We start from the raw sequence: 15,207 nt of genomic DNA, 5'->3' as shown, positions 1-15,207 counted from the left end.
ATAACAAAGGAAACCAGAGAGATACATTTTAAAGTTTTATGTCACAATATCACCAAAAGCAGAACACACCAATGACATTCGATGTTCATTGTAGAATGGGACCTAGATGGAATTTGAGGCTGACTACAATGGAATGTGAGTTGGATACCCCAACCAGGTTAGTCCAAGTAAAGATTAAACAGGAGTACTTTTCTAAAGACCTCTACAACCTCAAGAGAGGCACTTAGAGACTCGCAGGGTTAGCAGCTATAGTTACCTGAGCTAACTAATAGTTACTCGTCTGCAATACACTGCAGTGACCTTACATATTACATCACTCATGATATGGTCAGTGACATCGCTGATGATAGCTCAAATTACATCACTGATAACATCATCCAGTGAGTGTAAGTATTGTGTAGGAGTTTATGATTGTTAAACATGTAAGCTAAGCTACTGCAAAAGTTAAACTTGTATACTAGGTGTACTACTAATGAGTGATCATACTTCTAACACATATTATGTGAGTTGCTGTGTGACTGTGTGTATCTGTGTGAGTGGGTGTGTGAGTAGCTGTGTGGGTGAGTGAGTGGCTGTGTGGGTGAATGTGTGAGTGAGTGGGTGTCTGAATGGCTGTATGAGTGAGTGACTGGGTTTGTAAGTGGCTGTATGGGTGAGTGGCTGTTAGAGTGGGTGTTCGGTTAAGCAATTTGATGTATGCGTGGCTCTATTGGAGAGTTAATGTCTGTGCGAATGGCTGTATGGGTGAGTGAGCGGATGTGAGAGTGCTTGTATGGATGTGTGAATTGGTATGTAAGTGGTTGTGTGGATGTGTGATTGCTTGCATGGGTGAGTGAGTCGCTTTGTACCATTGCTAAAAGACTATTGATAATAAAGTGCTTCTTGTGCAAATGTCGCAGACATAGTATAGCATAAAAAGAAGTTTGTTTGAATAAGTAAGATGAGACATGCCCAATTTGATAACAAGAAAAAGCCCTAGAAGTTCGTCTGATTAGGCCACCTGGAAAGAGGTTCCCATATGTCTAATCCCTTATTTTTGTCCCGAAAACCTTTTTTAGCATAAATAGCCTTCTCCAAATTACATGTCGCTATCAATCGGCCCAACCATTGGGAAAATAAAGGAGGATTTGGGTCTATCCAAGCAGAAGTTTTACAGATCCTAAGAATGGTCATAGCCACAAAGATTAATGCCCCACCACTCTTCCTTCCAATCCTATCCTGTATACCTAGTAAGATAATAGGGGGGTAAAACGGATGTCACACAATAAGAATACCCTTAGGAAATTCTGTATTTGGTTAAGTAATGGCTCAAGTTTTATACAGGTGGAAAACATGTGAACGGAGTCGACACTAAATTCCGCACATCTCGGGCAGAGAGTTCCTTTGCCTGTCCCCATTTTGCGATTCTGCTGGGCGTGATGTACAAGAAGCCAGTTTTGTAAAACTGTGCTTGTAGTTTGGCGGATGGAAGGTCGCTCTGGGCCGCTCGCATGGCGAGATAAAAGGTATTGTTGGAAGTATCCCGTTTTTGTTGCCATTTGCTTGCAATGTTAACCATGTCGTCGGGCATTTGACTATTCAGTGTAGAATATATAATCCCAATGCGAGGCACAATAGTATCGTTAAACTTATCAACGAGGGCAATTGGAGCAAAACCTACAGGCCCACCAGCCTTACTTACCAAGAAGTCCCTAATGGCTAGGTATGTAAAGGCCTCACTATGGTTCTGATTGAATTGAGTCCTAAGATCATTGAAGGGCCGGATACCTTCGATAGTTATCAAATCTCCTAACTTTAATATGCCCGCTTTGTGCCAGTTTGGGCAATAAGATTTCCCGAAAATTGCAGGCAGATTAGCATTATTATTTATAGGGGTATAAGCGTTTAATCTCCCTAGACCGAAAAGTTTGCGCAGGTTAGAAAAGACCCTATAAGCGCCCAACAAAGTCTTAAATCTGACCCACTTGTAGTATCCATATTCTAACTGTCGCCATATGCAACCCTGGACTTCAGCCCCAAGTAATAATTCAAAGGGAGACGGAAGCTCTTTTGTTATAGTAGGTGGTTTTTCGTTCAGTAAAATAATGCAGTTCTGCAGGACCGTAGCCCAGTAATACAACTTCAGATTGGGGAACGCCCACCCCCCTCTTTCCCGAGGAAGGGATAAGAACTTAAAGGACCTCCTCGGCTGAGAGTGTGGCCAAATAAATTGAGTAAAAAGTTGATCGAATCTCTGAAGCATTATCTTACTAAATTCCATGGGAATGGCCCTAAATAAATAAAGCAACTTAAGAAAAAAAATCAGTTTAAGGACGTTACACCGGCCCACTATGGTCAGGTGCAGATTATTGATCCAATTAAGAGCTTTCTTGGTTTTGACTGCCCGCGGGTTCAAATTCTCACTGACAATTAGCTCAATATCGGCCACGATGTTTACCCCTAAATATTTAGCCTTTTGAACAACCCTGCTATCTGTCCACGAAATTTCCTTATTTAAGATGATCTGTGTCTTTTCTTTATTCAGTGCGTAACCGTAGATCTTACCAAACTCTTGAGCCTCTTGTTCTATAGCTAAGATAGCTGTCTCAAGGTCCGGAGTAACCAAAGCAAGATCATCGGCGCAGGCCATCATTTTAGTGTCCAGACCATGTCTCCTCACAGCCAGAATTTCTTGATTGTTTTCTATTTTTTTGATAAAGGGGTCTATATACATCGCAAATAGCAATGGAGAACAAGGGCATCCCTGCCGAGTATCCCATGATATCTCAATCGGCTCTGTTAACTTCCCATTTATTGAGATTCTGGCAGTGGGATTTAGATACAAGGCCTGCACTGCTTGAATCGCCTTAGGACCAAAATGCATCCTCATAACGCCCCAGAGAAATTGCCAGGAGACCCGATCAAATGCTTTTTCAGCATCAAGTAGAATTAACGCTATCGGGTCTCCTAAAACTTGAGCAGCATCAAACAGGGTGATGGTCCGCCGAATATGTTCGGTAGTCCGTTTTTTAGGGATGAACCCATGTTGCCACTTGGACACAAAGTGTTCAATTCTAGAACATATTCTAGACGCAAGGATTTTGGAATACACCTTAGAGTCGCAGTTAATATGCGTGATCAGCTGATAAGAGCCCATAACCAGCGGCGACTTATCTTTCTTTGGAAAGATTACAATCTTAGCAGATGACCATGAATCTGGCGGTGAGACCCCATTGAAGATGGAAACTACCAGTGTGGTAAACAGATCTTTTATTTGAAGGGAATTCTTTTTATAGAATTCCGCAGGGATGCAGTCTATACCAGCGGCTTTACTATCTGGTAAGTGTGCTAGGGCTAAGGCAATTTCGTCCCATGATAGCGGATCTTCTAATTGATCATGGTCTTCCTCACTAAGTTGTGTAAGCGAAACTGTGTTCAGATAGTTAAAAATTTCTGCCTTCCTGGAATCGAATAAACTAATATTCTCCTCTGTATATAAGCTTTGGTAAAACTCTCGAAATGCCCCTTGGATTTTAATAGGGTCATTGGTAGTCTCCCCCGTAGTAATTTGTATCAAGAGTATTTCGTTGGAGGAGACCCGTTATCTGGATCCCATGGCCAATTGATGGCCAATAATTTCACTACACTCATAGGTTTTTTCCCGGACTGAAGCTCATTTAGCAGCGACATTCTCTGCAAATATCGACCCAATTTTGGCTTTAATGGCTACCACTTTGAGCTGTTCGGCTTCAATATCAGCCCCTGACTGAACAGCCTCGGTTAATTTTTCTTCCGCCTTAGCCAGCTCGTCCTGTAGCTTTAAAATCTTTTTTTTTTCTTGTTTATTTTTCCTTATAGAGTACCGTAAGGTCTCCCAAAGGATATAAGCTTTCAGCGCGTCCCACACCACCATAACAGGTGCAAACCCAATATTTGTCTCTAGGAACTCCTGGATCCAGTTTGTCATGTGCATCTGGTATCCGGTGTCATACAAGAGTGCTCTTTCAAATCTCCAGGACAAGGATTTTCCCCTTGAACCCGGCCCCTTTAAGTTTAAGATAAGTGGATTGTGATCCGACATGAATAGCGGGGCTGTGTCAATAGTACAGTCCCGGACCAGAGATGATGAAGCCAAGAAATAATCCAGCCTTGCGAGCGAAAGATGCGGAGCTGAATAATACATATACCCTGGTTGATTCGGTTTTAGGTTAGCCCACACATCACTAAGACCATGAGTATGCATTAGGTTTAATAAGGCCTGATGCACTTTTGGCTTCCTGCCTGTATACTTCCACGAATTGCTAGCTCTCCAATTACTAGGTAAACTGATATTAAAATCAGCTCAGATAACGACTGGTAGAGGCCAGTGGCCTAATTCTTCTGAGATCCAATTTATTGCCCCAGGATCGTCAGCATTACTTCCATACATGGAGCATAGAGTAAAAGAAAAATCGGGCGATAAACAGCATTCGACTATAACCCACCTTCCAAGAGAGTCAGATTTCACCCGTGTAGCTTTTAAGTGGATAATTCTTTTGAACCAGAATCCCTACACCTTTCACCTGTGCTCCTTGGGATGTCTCCCCCCCAAGTACTCTATACCCTAATGAGTTCAGAAGATGTCTCTGTGATCCCTCAATGTGGATTTCCTGCAGACTGACATTGTCTGCCCCCAGCATACGTAGTCCTTGTGCCACCTTCAGCCTCTTCTGAGCATTATTCAAGCCACAGATGTTCAATGATACAATTCTTAAGTTAGTTATCTTATTCATATTGCTGCCTGACTATATTTCCAAAGATTAAACAATATACACTTACGTATGAAATACAGTTTGAATAAGCCTGAGATCTATCACGAAAAAAACCTCACCCTTCTGAGCATGAACTAAATCATTATCTCGTTTACAATACATTAACAAAAAATGTTTCCTTCTCCAACACACACTGTGCACTTTTCCCCTTTAGGTTCCTTCTCAGAGTAACTAAAGCAATCGAAGTGATTAGCACAAATTGTTCTCCCGCCACCGTTCTACCTGAAAAGAAACAGCATCCCCCCTCAAACAAAGGAGCAATCAGGAATGCCCTGAGTGATGGTCGTCAGATATGAGTTCCCACCACCCATCCAAGCCGTGTTTGTTTGCTGAGAATTTTTAGAGTATAGCCGGCAATTGTGAGAAAAAAGCTCACAGTAGAAAACCTTGCAAGCCCCTAAGCTTATCCACCGCAGTAACAAATAATAAGGAAAAAGCAAAAAGAAAACATAGAGAATAGAAGAGAGAAGAGGACCGACCTATACTAAGAATATCAGTCTTTATTGTCTAAAGTGCTAACTAACTATTCCGCTTTCTGGCCTTGACTTCCCCAAGGAACTCCTCTGCCTTAATCTCTGATAGAAAGATGCGAGAAGACCCATTCAAGATAACCTTAAGTCTAGCCGGGTTCATTAGGAAAACCTGGGCACCCTGTTGTTGGAATGGGGCGATTAGCTGGTGCAGACGCCACCTCCGCTCCACTGTGGCGTGACAAAGATCAGGTTTAGCAAAGAACAACACCCCATTAGAGCCCTTCTGGGAATTGGGACGGGCCTGATCGTAGACCAACTGCCTAAGCAAAAAGTTCCCAAGGTACACCAAAAAGGCCCTAGGCTTATCTCCGCTATAACTACTGCCATCCTGTCGTTTCTTTGAGTTGAAAGGAAAGCGGTGTGCCCGCTGGATGTCGTGATCCCAATTCCAGTTAGAGTGTTCAGGAAAAGCGTCCCTCAAGAGTTTGACAACAAAACGCTGTGGATCGCCCCCCCCTCCGTCCCTTCAGGAATCCCTAATAGGCGGAGGTTATTCCGGCGTTGTCTATTTTCCTGCTCCTCCATCTTTGTCATTAAGTCTGTTAGGCATACCGCTTGGGAAGACCCTTGGTCTTTTAAAGCAGTTACTTCAGTTTCTAAACTTTCTGTACGACCTTCCACCATGGTGACCCGATCTCCAATATTGGTACATATTTTGCTTTGCTTTCTCATGTCCCCTTGCAGTTTTTTCACGGCCCCTTTTGCGAGGCGACCGTCAGAGCGTACTTCTTCCTGAAACTGCTTGATAGAGACCAAAATGGAGGTTAAAGAGGGCTCTTCCAAAACTTCAGATGCGGCTCCTGTATTCTCCCAGTTTAAGGTTTTTGAAGCCTCCTCTCCACGGGAAAAAGAAAGCTAGTAGTCTGAATAATCCCACTTAAGCTGGCTACGTCTTTTTATCTTATTGCGCGACCTCTTCTGATGTTGTACAGTCCCTGTGTCTGTAGAGGGATTACTTTGTTATTGTCAGATACATCATTGTCACTTGCACTGGTCAAGCCGTCTTCTGTTACAGATTCAGAGCCATCAGACACCGAAAAGAAATGTTCACCATTTAATTCTAGAGTCTGGGGAGCCAGCAACCTCGGATTGATTTCCATATTTGGAGAGAGATTAGATTCCAGCTCTTTCCAGCTGGAAGCTGAAGCAGGGGTGCAAACACTAGAAACAGGGGAAAGCATGGTCATAAGACTCATATTGCTGGTTAATGGGGCCAGGGAGGGGGCTTCTGGTTTGAAAGCATCAATAACGCCATTAGAGCCCTCTACACTCTGCTCGCCCAGTTGTGGTAAATTAGAGTTCCCTTTTTCAGTCATCAGTGTGTCAAAGTTACCCCCTGGGAGCAGTGCGATTTCAGCATTAGTAGCCGGTAACTTAGTGTTAGTAAAATGTTTGATGATAGAGGGCTGAGAGCCCACCTTAGACACTCCTCCTCCACCAGGACTCCCTGCTGGCTTTTTAGTGCCCCCCCCCGTCTCGCGTTTACCTTTTGTGGAGGTGTCTGGCTTCGCCATCTTCCTGTCTGGCATTAACAGCCGTAGTCTTGGATTTGGAGCCTCTCGCTCCCCGAGTCGACATACTCCGACTCGGCTTCCACTGAGCCCTGGAAACAGACTCGATGCAAGCCAGGAGTATGATAGCCGGCCGGCAGAAAGAAACGTCCCTCAACTTTCTCCCAGGGGACACAAACAACCGCGTCTAGCAGCCGGAGTTCCCAAAATGATTTGACAGCAAAACAGGGCTTCAAGATGCGACCCCGGTGTCGGCATCCCGTGTCCAGGCAACGTAGTCGACTGCCAACTGATGATGCACTCCTACACGGCGAGGGCGGCTGGGAGGCGAGAAATCACACTAACGCCATCTTGCTCTCCCACTTTCTTTTCAAAGTGAGACTTTTTCAGTGAATTTCTACATTTTTTAAATTCTCTTTCCTAACTATAACATCCCTGTAACCTATGGCTTTTTTTTTGTGTGAATTTCTACATTTTTTATATGTTATTTCCTAGGTATAACTAACCCAGTAATCTTTGGATTTGAATGGGTATATGAGAGGCTGTGAGAGTGTCTGAGTGGTTCTGTGTGTAGGTGCATGAGTGAGTTTGCGAGTGGGTATGAGAGTGTCTGAGTGCATCTTTAAGTGGGTGCATGAGTGCCTGAGTAGGTCTGTGAGTGGGTGTGTCAGTGTCTGAGTGGGTCTGTCAGTGGTTGTGTGACTGCCTGAGTGTGTAAGTGGGTGTCTTAGTGTCTGTGTGGGTGTGTCAGTAGCTGTGTGAGTGACTGGGCCATAAAGGAACCACACCTGCCCCTTTAACCAATAAGAGTTCACAGTTTTGCTCTAAATGTCTACCCAAGTGGAGTACTTTCTACTGGTTAATTACTAAGTGCTACCTCCTTGGGTAAATGCCCAGTATGCATTGTAGACGACAGCTGCATAATGGAGCACAAGGAAATGTCACCAGTGATCTTGTCTGTGTTTTGGCAAAGTGATTGTACCTGGTGTGTCTTTATCCAGAGATTTATCATAGCATGAACCTTCCTATAGAGAAGATGACGAGAGAACAAAGAGGTATATCTCCACCAAGCAAGGGTATTTCTTCTTAGCTATATGAAGCAACTGTTTCTTTGTTTGGTGCAGATGTCCTCCTATTCCTCGGCATCAAGAGTGCCTCACCAAAAGTTTCGAAAAATGTGCTGAGGAGTCGCTTGTTAAGCTGTCCATCATCCTGGCAAAATACAGGAAGACCTTTGCATACTACTAAGTTTGGGGGGAGAGCAAATGGCGATGCTTCCAAGTGATTTGTACATTTGAATACTCTTAGTAATTATAAGGGAAAACAATGGACTCAGCTCTCACCGAGTAGGGACAAGAAAGAACCCACTCATCACAGTCTCTACAAATTGCACTCCAATAGATCAGTTGCCAAGAAAGCACAAATGCTTTGCCTTCGCCAAGCCCTGGAATTAGGATCAATTGCACTTTACCAAAGTGGGGCTTCAGCTGGGGCACCTGCAATGTTTATAATTGTAAGTGCTTCCTGTTGAGATTTAATTTCTGTCATAGGAGCATAAGGCTCAGAATGGCTGGGAGGGGGGCAACACGGTCCCCCTTTGCAGGCCGATTTCGGCCTCCGGCTTGGCTGAAATTAATTGGGGGAGGGGGACCTTGTGCCCCCCTCCTCCCCGGGCCGATTTCAGCACTGTTGACCCACCCCGAGGCCCGACACATCTACCTGGGTGCCCCACCCAGGGTACATGTTGGGGACCATGGAAGGAGCCTCAAGGCCCCCATGGTCTCAGCTGGCTCCCTGCCTCCTGCAGGAGCGACATTGCTTCAGCACACAGGGACCTGCTGGAACTGCAGCTCCTTGCCTACGGTAACAATACTTTCATCTCTTTAAATGCCTGCATGTCTGCGGGCAGGGAAAGAGATGAAAACTCCTCTCCAGCATGTGGAAGCATTTTGACAGCTCTCGCTTGCTGGGAGCAGTGTTTGCTTTTGCTTGGTGGTAGCTGTCACAGCTCCTGCCGAGCCAAAGCAAACTGCTATCTCCTGATGGTGGGGACCTCGGTAGATAGCAGGAGATGGCCCTCGGGGTGGCGGTCCCCAGGGCCATTATTGGCTCCAGGAGGGAGCCTTTCACTTTCACGACCCAGCCCCGGGTAGGCAATGGTCCCACTGGGCTATATATTGCCCAGGAGGAGGTTCCACGTGGCCACTCCCTTTTTAAAAAAAATGTATTTGCCCCTGGGAGGTATTGGTCCCCAGGGCCCGGGGGTGGGGTCTGCACAGCCCCCAGCATATTATTCAATGTTGGTCCAGGGAGGTGGTGGTCCCCAGAGCATATCAAACCCCAGGAGCAGGTCCCTCGCTACCCCCTCCATTCTTTAGAAAAAAAGCCCCAGGGAGGTGGTGGTCCTCGGTGCTTCCATCAGCCCAGTGAAGGGCGAGTCTACGCGGCCCCCCTCCATTATTTAAATAAAGCTTCATAGCGATGGTGTTCCCTTTCTTTTTTAACTTATTAATCTGCTCCCGGGACATGACCCATCCAGTGGCTATAATGTAAACAAGTGTGGGATACTGCAATTGTTTTGGGTTTCTTTTGGTCTGCGGATTCACGACTCAGTCGCAATTTTTCCGCTTTTTTTTTTTTATTTAAATAAAAGCACTTATTTGTCCGGAGCTAGTGGGTCAGGGTATTACTACCCTGCCCCTTTTTTTTTTTAACGCTACTTTTTTTCTTCGGGCAAGATGGTTGACAACACTTCCTGGTTAAAGTGTTGACAGCCAATCCGATATCCGCACAGGGACTGTCTGAGCCTTGGAGGATCTGCGTCTTCAGATATAGAAATTTGGTTTTCAGTTAATTCCTTGAAAACTACTGAATACATTTACACCAAATAACATAACAAAAAATGTGCCTTCTGGATCAAGAGCTACCTTCCTTCCAAATTTGGTGTAATTCCACCCAGCGGTTCGGGCCTTAGTCATGTTCAAAATCCCTATGGGAGTTAACAATTGAAATGCACTTTTTTTGCCCCCCACCCCCTTTTTCTGGGCCCCCGCCGGACAGCCCACCCCAAAACTTTCCATACACAACTAGAATGACTGGTACACTTTTTTGTGAACATTTCGTGAAGATTCGTAAACTGGCACCAAAGATAGAGCGAAGTCAAAAAATGTTTTTTCTATGAAAACATGGTCCTACCTATGACTAACTACTGACAACCACCAGTAGGTAAAGTGTATATATTAATTAGATGGATATATGCAAACATACATAGAAAGGCTGATTTAAAACTTTTTAAGCAAATACAAACAAAGGCTGACTTTAAACATTTTGAGCAAACACTGCTTTGCAGGGAAAGGTATATAGACAATGTAATGTGTGCAGCAAGGTGCAGTGTCTGTCTGTCTGTGCCGCCTCCTAGCACATTCAATAGCTATGGTGGTGGGGACCAGGTGGGTCCATGACAAATAGAGCTGGGGTCAGGGGCCCCATCTGGCCCCTGTAGAGACTCCTGTGCTTGAAAGTCACCCTTGTTTTGTGAAGAATGTAGAGGCATGTGACTAGGGTATGGCTGGCTGCAGGTGAACGGTGTGGTGAATGTTATTCGCCAGGCTGCTACGACTGCACTGTTCTTGGCACATTGTGTACGGATGGGGTTTCGGACTCATGGAGAACTAACTCTCTCTTGCTTTTCAGGGTTGGAACTTGTGTCTCTCTGACTGGGTGTCATTTGTCTGCTGGAAAGACTTGATTGCAGTGTGCCCCTGCTGTCACGGTAGGTCTGGAACGCCATCAGAACTGTAGCCTAAACTTTACATTGTGGTAGAGCTGTCATGGCAAAGAAACACTGAAGACTCCCTAGAAACTCTGCTAAGGTTCACAAGGAAGACTAGATTTGTGTCAAGGCTTTTAAGATGAACTGCAAAGTTCATCGACATATGAAGTGGAGGGGATGTGACCTAGTTGTAAAAGTAAATGGGCAACCTGTTTTTTTATTAGACCATGGCACTTGATTGTGTGATTCTGGACACATTACTGTATCTCCCCGTGTCTCACATTGTTAGTATGCAGTGGGTGATGTAAAGGTGTTTGTTTTTGTTACAACAAGTTGCACAGTGTGCTGTCTAGGACTGTCCTATTGGGGGCATGTCCTAGGAGCAGCTTCACCGGTATGAGCTGCTGTATGCCCCACATAACCCATTGATGTCACACTCTACATCTCTGAGCCATGCAAAAACATCTCCTATTTAATGTTGCATCGAAGCAACAACCTGCTCTGGGCGCCCAACCCTGGCCTGATAATCTTTCTTTCAAGGGAATTCATCTGATTTCAACTCAAAGCTGCTGGGTAGAAGATCTGCAAGTAATCAGCTGTATGCAGTCTGTGATGTCCTAAATAAGGCAAACATTCAAGTGTTTATCACCGTGAATTAAATGCATTATCGTGGATATATAGTCTTTCTAATGGTGAACCCGCTGGACCCGCTCCGTCCACAGACACGCCATCGAACTCTGGAACCTCATCGACACCACAGCCCCCGACGTCGCCTTCATCACGGAGACCTGGATGAACGCCTCCTCAACGCCCGACATCGCCATCGCCATCGCCATCCCAGAAGGATACAAGATCACCCGGAAGGATCGCAACGCCAACCAGATGGGAGGAGGCATCGCCATCATCCACAAGAACACCATCCGCATCACGACCAGCACCGACAACTCCCCACCCTCCGCCGAACACCTGCACTTCCAGATCCACACCGACCCGAAGACCACCCTCAGAGGCACCCTGATCTACCGACCTCCGGGACCACGCACTCAATTCAGCGAGGACATCGCCGACTTCGTCAGCCCGCACGCCCTCCCCTCCGCCGACTACATCCTCCTGGGGGACTTCAACTTCCACCTGGAGAACAACAACGACTGCAACACCAGCACCCTGCTCGACAACCTCGCCAACCTTGGACTCAAGCAGCTGGTGTCCACCCCCACCCACCTCGCCGGACACACACTCGACGCCATCTTCTCATCCAGCAAAGACATCACCTTCAGCCACGCCACAGAACTCCACTGGACGGATCACAGATGCATCCACTTCACCTTCAGAAGAACGACGATCCACCACCACCAGCAACAGGCTGCCCGAAGAAGCTGGAACAAGATCACAGCCGACCAGCTCGCCGCCTCCCTGAGCCAGCACCCTCCGGCCAGCTCAGCGAACCCCAGCCAGGCCGCCGACAACCTCACGAAGTGGATCAGCGACTGCGCGGACGAACTCGCCCCACTGAGGACCCCGCCCAGCAGACCCGGCAGCAAGAGAGCCCCTTGGTTCACCGACGAACTCAAGAGCTCCAAGAAGTACTGCCGCGCCCTCGAGAAAGCCTGGAGAAGGGAACCCACGCTGGACAACAGGACCACCCTCAGGCTTGCCACCCGGAAACACCACCAACTGATCCGCATCGCCAAGAAGACGGCTTTCAAGAACCGACTGGACAACAACGCTCACAACTGCAAGGAACTCTTCAACATCGTGAAAGAGCTCTCCAACCCCAACGCCGGAAGCAACGACATCACCCCTTCGCAAGACCTCTGCAACTCCCTCGCCTCCTACTTCCACAACAAGATCGCGGACTTACACAACAGCTTCAGCACCCATCCGACCCACGCCACGACCGCAGCAACGCCACCCACCACCATCCTCCGCGCCTGGACCCCGGTCAACACCGAAGACACCGTCCACACGATGAACTCCGTCCACTCCGGATCTCCGACAGACCCCTGCCCTCACCACGTCTTCAACAAAGCCGACGCTGTCATCGCTCCCCACCTGCGGGACATCATCAACACCTCATTCGACACCGCCACCTTCCCCGAGAGCTGGAAGCACGCCGAACTCAGCGCTCTACTCAAGAAACCCACAGCAGACCCCACCGAACTCAAGAACTACCGCCCCATCTCTCTACTACCGTTTCCAGCCAAAGTCATCGAGAAAACCGTCAACAAACAGCTGGCCGCCTTCCTCGAGACGAATGGATCCCTCGACCCATCACAGTCTGGATTCCGGACCAACCACAGCACCGAGACCGCCCTCATCGCCGCCACTGACGACATCCGAGCCCTGATGGACAACGGGGAAACAGCGGCCCTCATCCTCCTAGACCTCTCCGCGGCTTTCGACACGGTCTGCCACCGCACCCTAGTACAGCGCCTCAGCAACGTCGGAATCCAGGAGAAGGCGCTGGAATGGATCGTCTCCTTTCTCAACGGAAGAACACAAAGAGTCCGCCTACCACCGTACAAGTCAGAGGCCACCGAAGTCATCTGCGGCGTCCCTCAGGGATCCTCACTGAGCCCGACTCTCTTCAACGTCTACATGAGCCCTCTCGCGGCCATCGCACGCCAACACAACCTCAACATAATCTCCTACGCCGACGACACCCAGCTGATCCTCTCCCTGACCAACGACGACCCCGCCGCCGCCAGAGCCAACCTGCACAAAGGGATGAGAGAGGTAGCCGAGTGGATGACGACGAGCCGCCTGAAGCTGAACTCAGATAAGACGGAGGTCCTCATCCTGGGCTCCACGCCCTCCGCCTGGGACGACTCCTGGTGGCCCCCCGCCCTGGGCACCGCACCCAAACCGACAGACCACGCACGCAACCTGGGTTTCATCCTGGACTCCTCCCTCTCCATGACCAGGCAAGTCAACGCCGTCTCCTCATCGTGCTTCAACATCCTGCGCATGCTTCGGAAGATCTTCTGGTGGATCCCCACGGAGACCAGGAAGACCGTCACCCAGGCCCTCGTCACCAGCCGACTGGACTACGGCAACGCACTCTACGCCGGAACCACCGCCAAGATCCAGAAGAGACTCCAGCGCATCCAGAACGCCTCAGCCAGACTCATCCTCGACATCCCACGTCACAGCCACATCTCCGGACACCTAAGAGACCTGCACTGGCTCCCGATCAACAAGAGAATCACCTTCCGCCTCCTTACCCACGCACACAAAGCTCTCCACGACCAAGGCCCGAGCTACCTCAACAACCGAATCAACTTCTACGCTCCCAGACGCCACCTCCGATCCGCCAGCCACGCCCTCGCCACCGTCCCACGCATCCGCAGAACCACTGCTGGAGGAAGGTCCTTCTCCTACCTGGCCGCCAAGACCTGGAACTCCCTCCCGGCCGACCTGCGCCTGACCCAAGACCACCTCTCCTTCAGGAAGAAGCTCAAGACCTGGCTGTTCGAGCAGTAGCTGCACCCCCCCCCCCCCCCCCAGCGCCTCGAGACCCTACGGGTAGGTAGTGCGCTCTATAAATTTCCTTGATTGATTGATTGATTGAACAAACACATGGACTTACTAAAAGGTGTCAAAATACCCAACACCATCACAAACTGTTAATACTTTAAATAATTGATTTTTTCCTTACATTTCATTGGGAGTGAACCTATTTTTTGTTGTAAGGAACCAGGTGCCTTGATAGACAGGGCAGTCCCAGTACATAAACTACCTTTCCTAAGTGATTGCCAGGGGTGTGTGAAAAGTAAAACTAGATGAGTTATTGCTTGGGATCTGATGGAGACTACTGAATGAGTGATTGCATCAGTTTGTGTTTGTCGCACTTCTGAAGTCCAGCTGTTTGATATAGCATAGCATCAATAAGTTATCACAGGGTCTGAAAAAGGCGGTTAGTGAGTCAGTCTAAGATGAGTGAGTGCTTGGCAAGTGCCCGTATAAGCCTGGACGGAGGTTGTGATCACTGCTGAGTGATCACCAAGGGTCTGTTGGAGAGCAAAATTGGTATCTGAGCGCCAGGTGGGTGATAGAGATTGAGATCAGTGAATGCTAGCAAGGATCTGAAGAAGACTGATCTGTGTGTGATCATCTTGGGCCCAAAGACGACTGATCTGTGTGTGGTCTTCGGGGGGACCAAAGAAGACTGATCTGTGTGTGGGACCAAAGAAGCCTGATCTGTGTGGGGTCACCAGGGGCCCAAAGAAGACTGATCTCTGGTCATCAGGGGCCCAAAGAAGACTGATCTGTGTGTGGTCATCAGGGGCCCAAAGAAGACTGATCTATGTGTGGGACCAAAGAAGACTGATCTGTGTGTGGTATTCTGGGGGACCAAAGAAGACTGATCTGTGTGTGGGACCAAAGAAGACTGATCTGTGTGGGGTCACCAGGGGCCCAAAGAAGACTGATCTCTGGTCATCAGGGGCCCAAAGAAGACTGATCTGTGTGTGGTCATCAGGGGCCCAAAGAAGACTGATCTATGTGTGGGACCAAAGAAGACTAATCTGTGTGTGGTATTCTGGGGGACCAAAGAAGACTGATCTGTGTGTGGGACCAAAGAAGACTGATCTGTGTGGGGT

General features: G+C 47.9%; 1 protein-coding gene across 3 annotated transcripts in view; it reads left to right on the top strand.

Annotated features, from left to right (window-relative positions):
• The window catches only part of GNG7 (G protein subunit gamma 7), a 340,568-nt gene that overhangs the window by 124,185 nt on the left and 201,176 nt on the right, over positions 1 to 15,207 (top strand). For 2 of the 3 annotated variants that reach the window (XM_085638528.1, XM_085638527.1), the window contains exon 2: positions 10,528 to 10,606. The exons of the other annotated variant lie outside the window; for it this stretch is intronic. The gene's annotated coding sequence lies outside the window, so the exon portion shown is untranslated. The remainder of the gene's footprint in view (positions 1 to 10,527; positions 10,607 to 15,207) is intronic. 3 annotated transcript variants of the gene reach the window in all.

Source organism: Triturus cristatus, chromosome 12, assembly GCF_964204655.1.
Source record: "Triturus cristatus chromosome 12, aTriCri1.1, whole genome shotgun sequence".
Taxonomy (NCBI): domain Eukaryota; kingdom Metazoa; phylum Chordata; class Amphibia; order Caudata; family Salamandridae; genus Triturus; species Triturus cristatus.
This window is presented reverse-complemented; position numbering and strand designations above follow the sequence as displayed.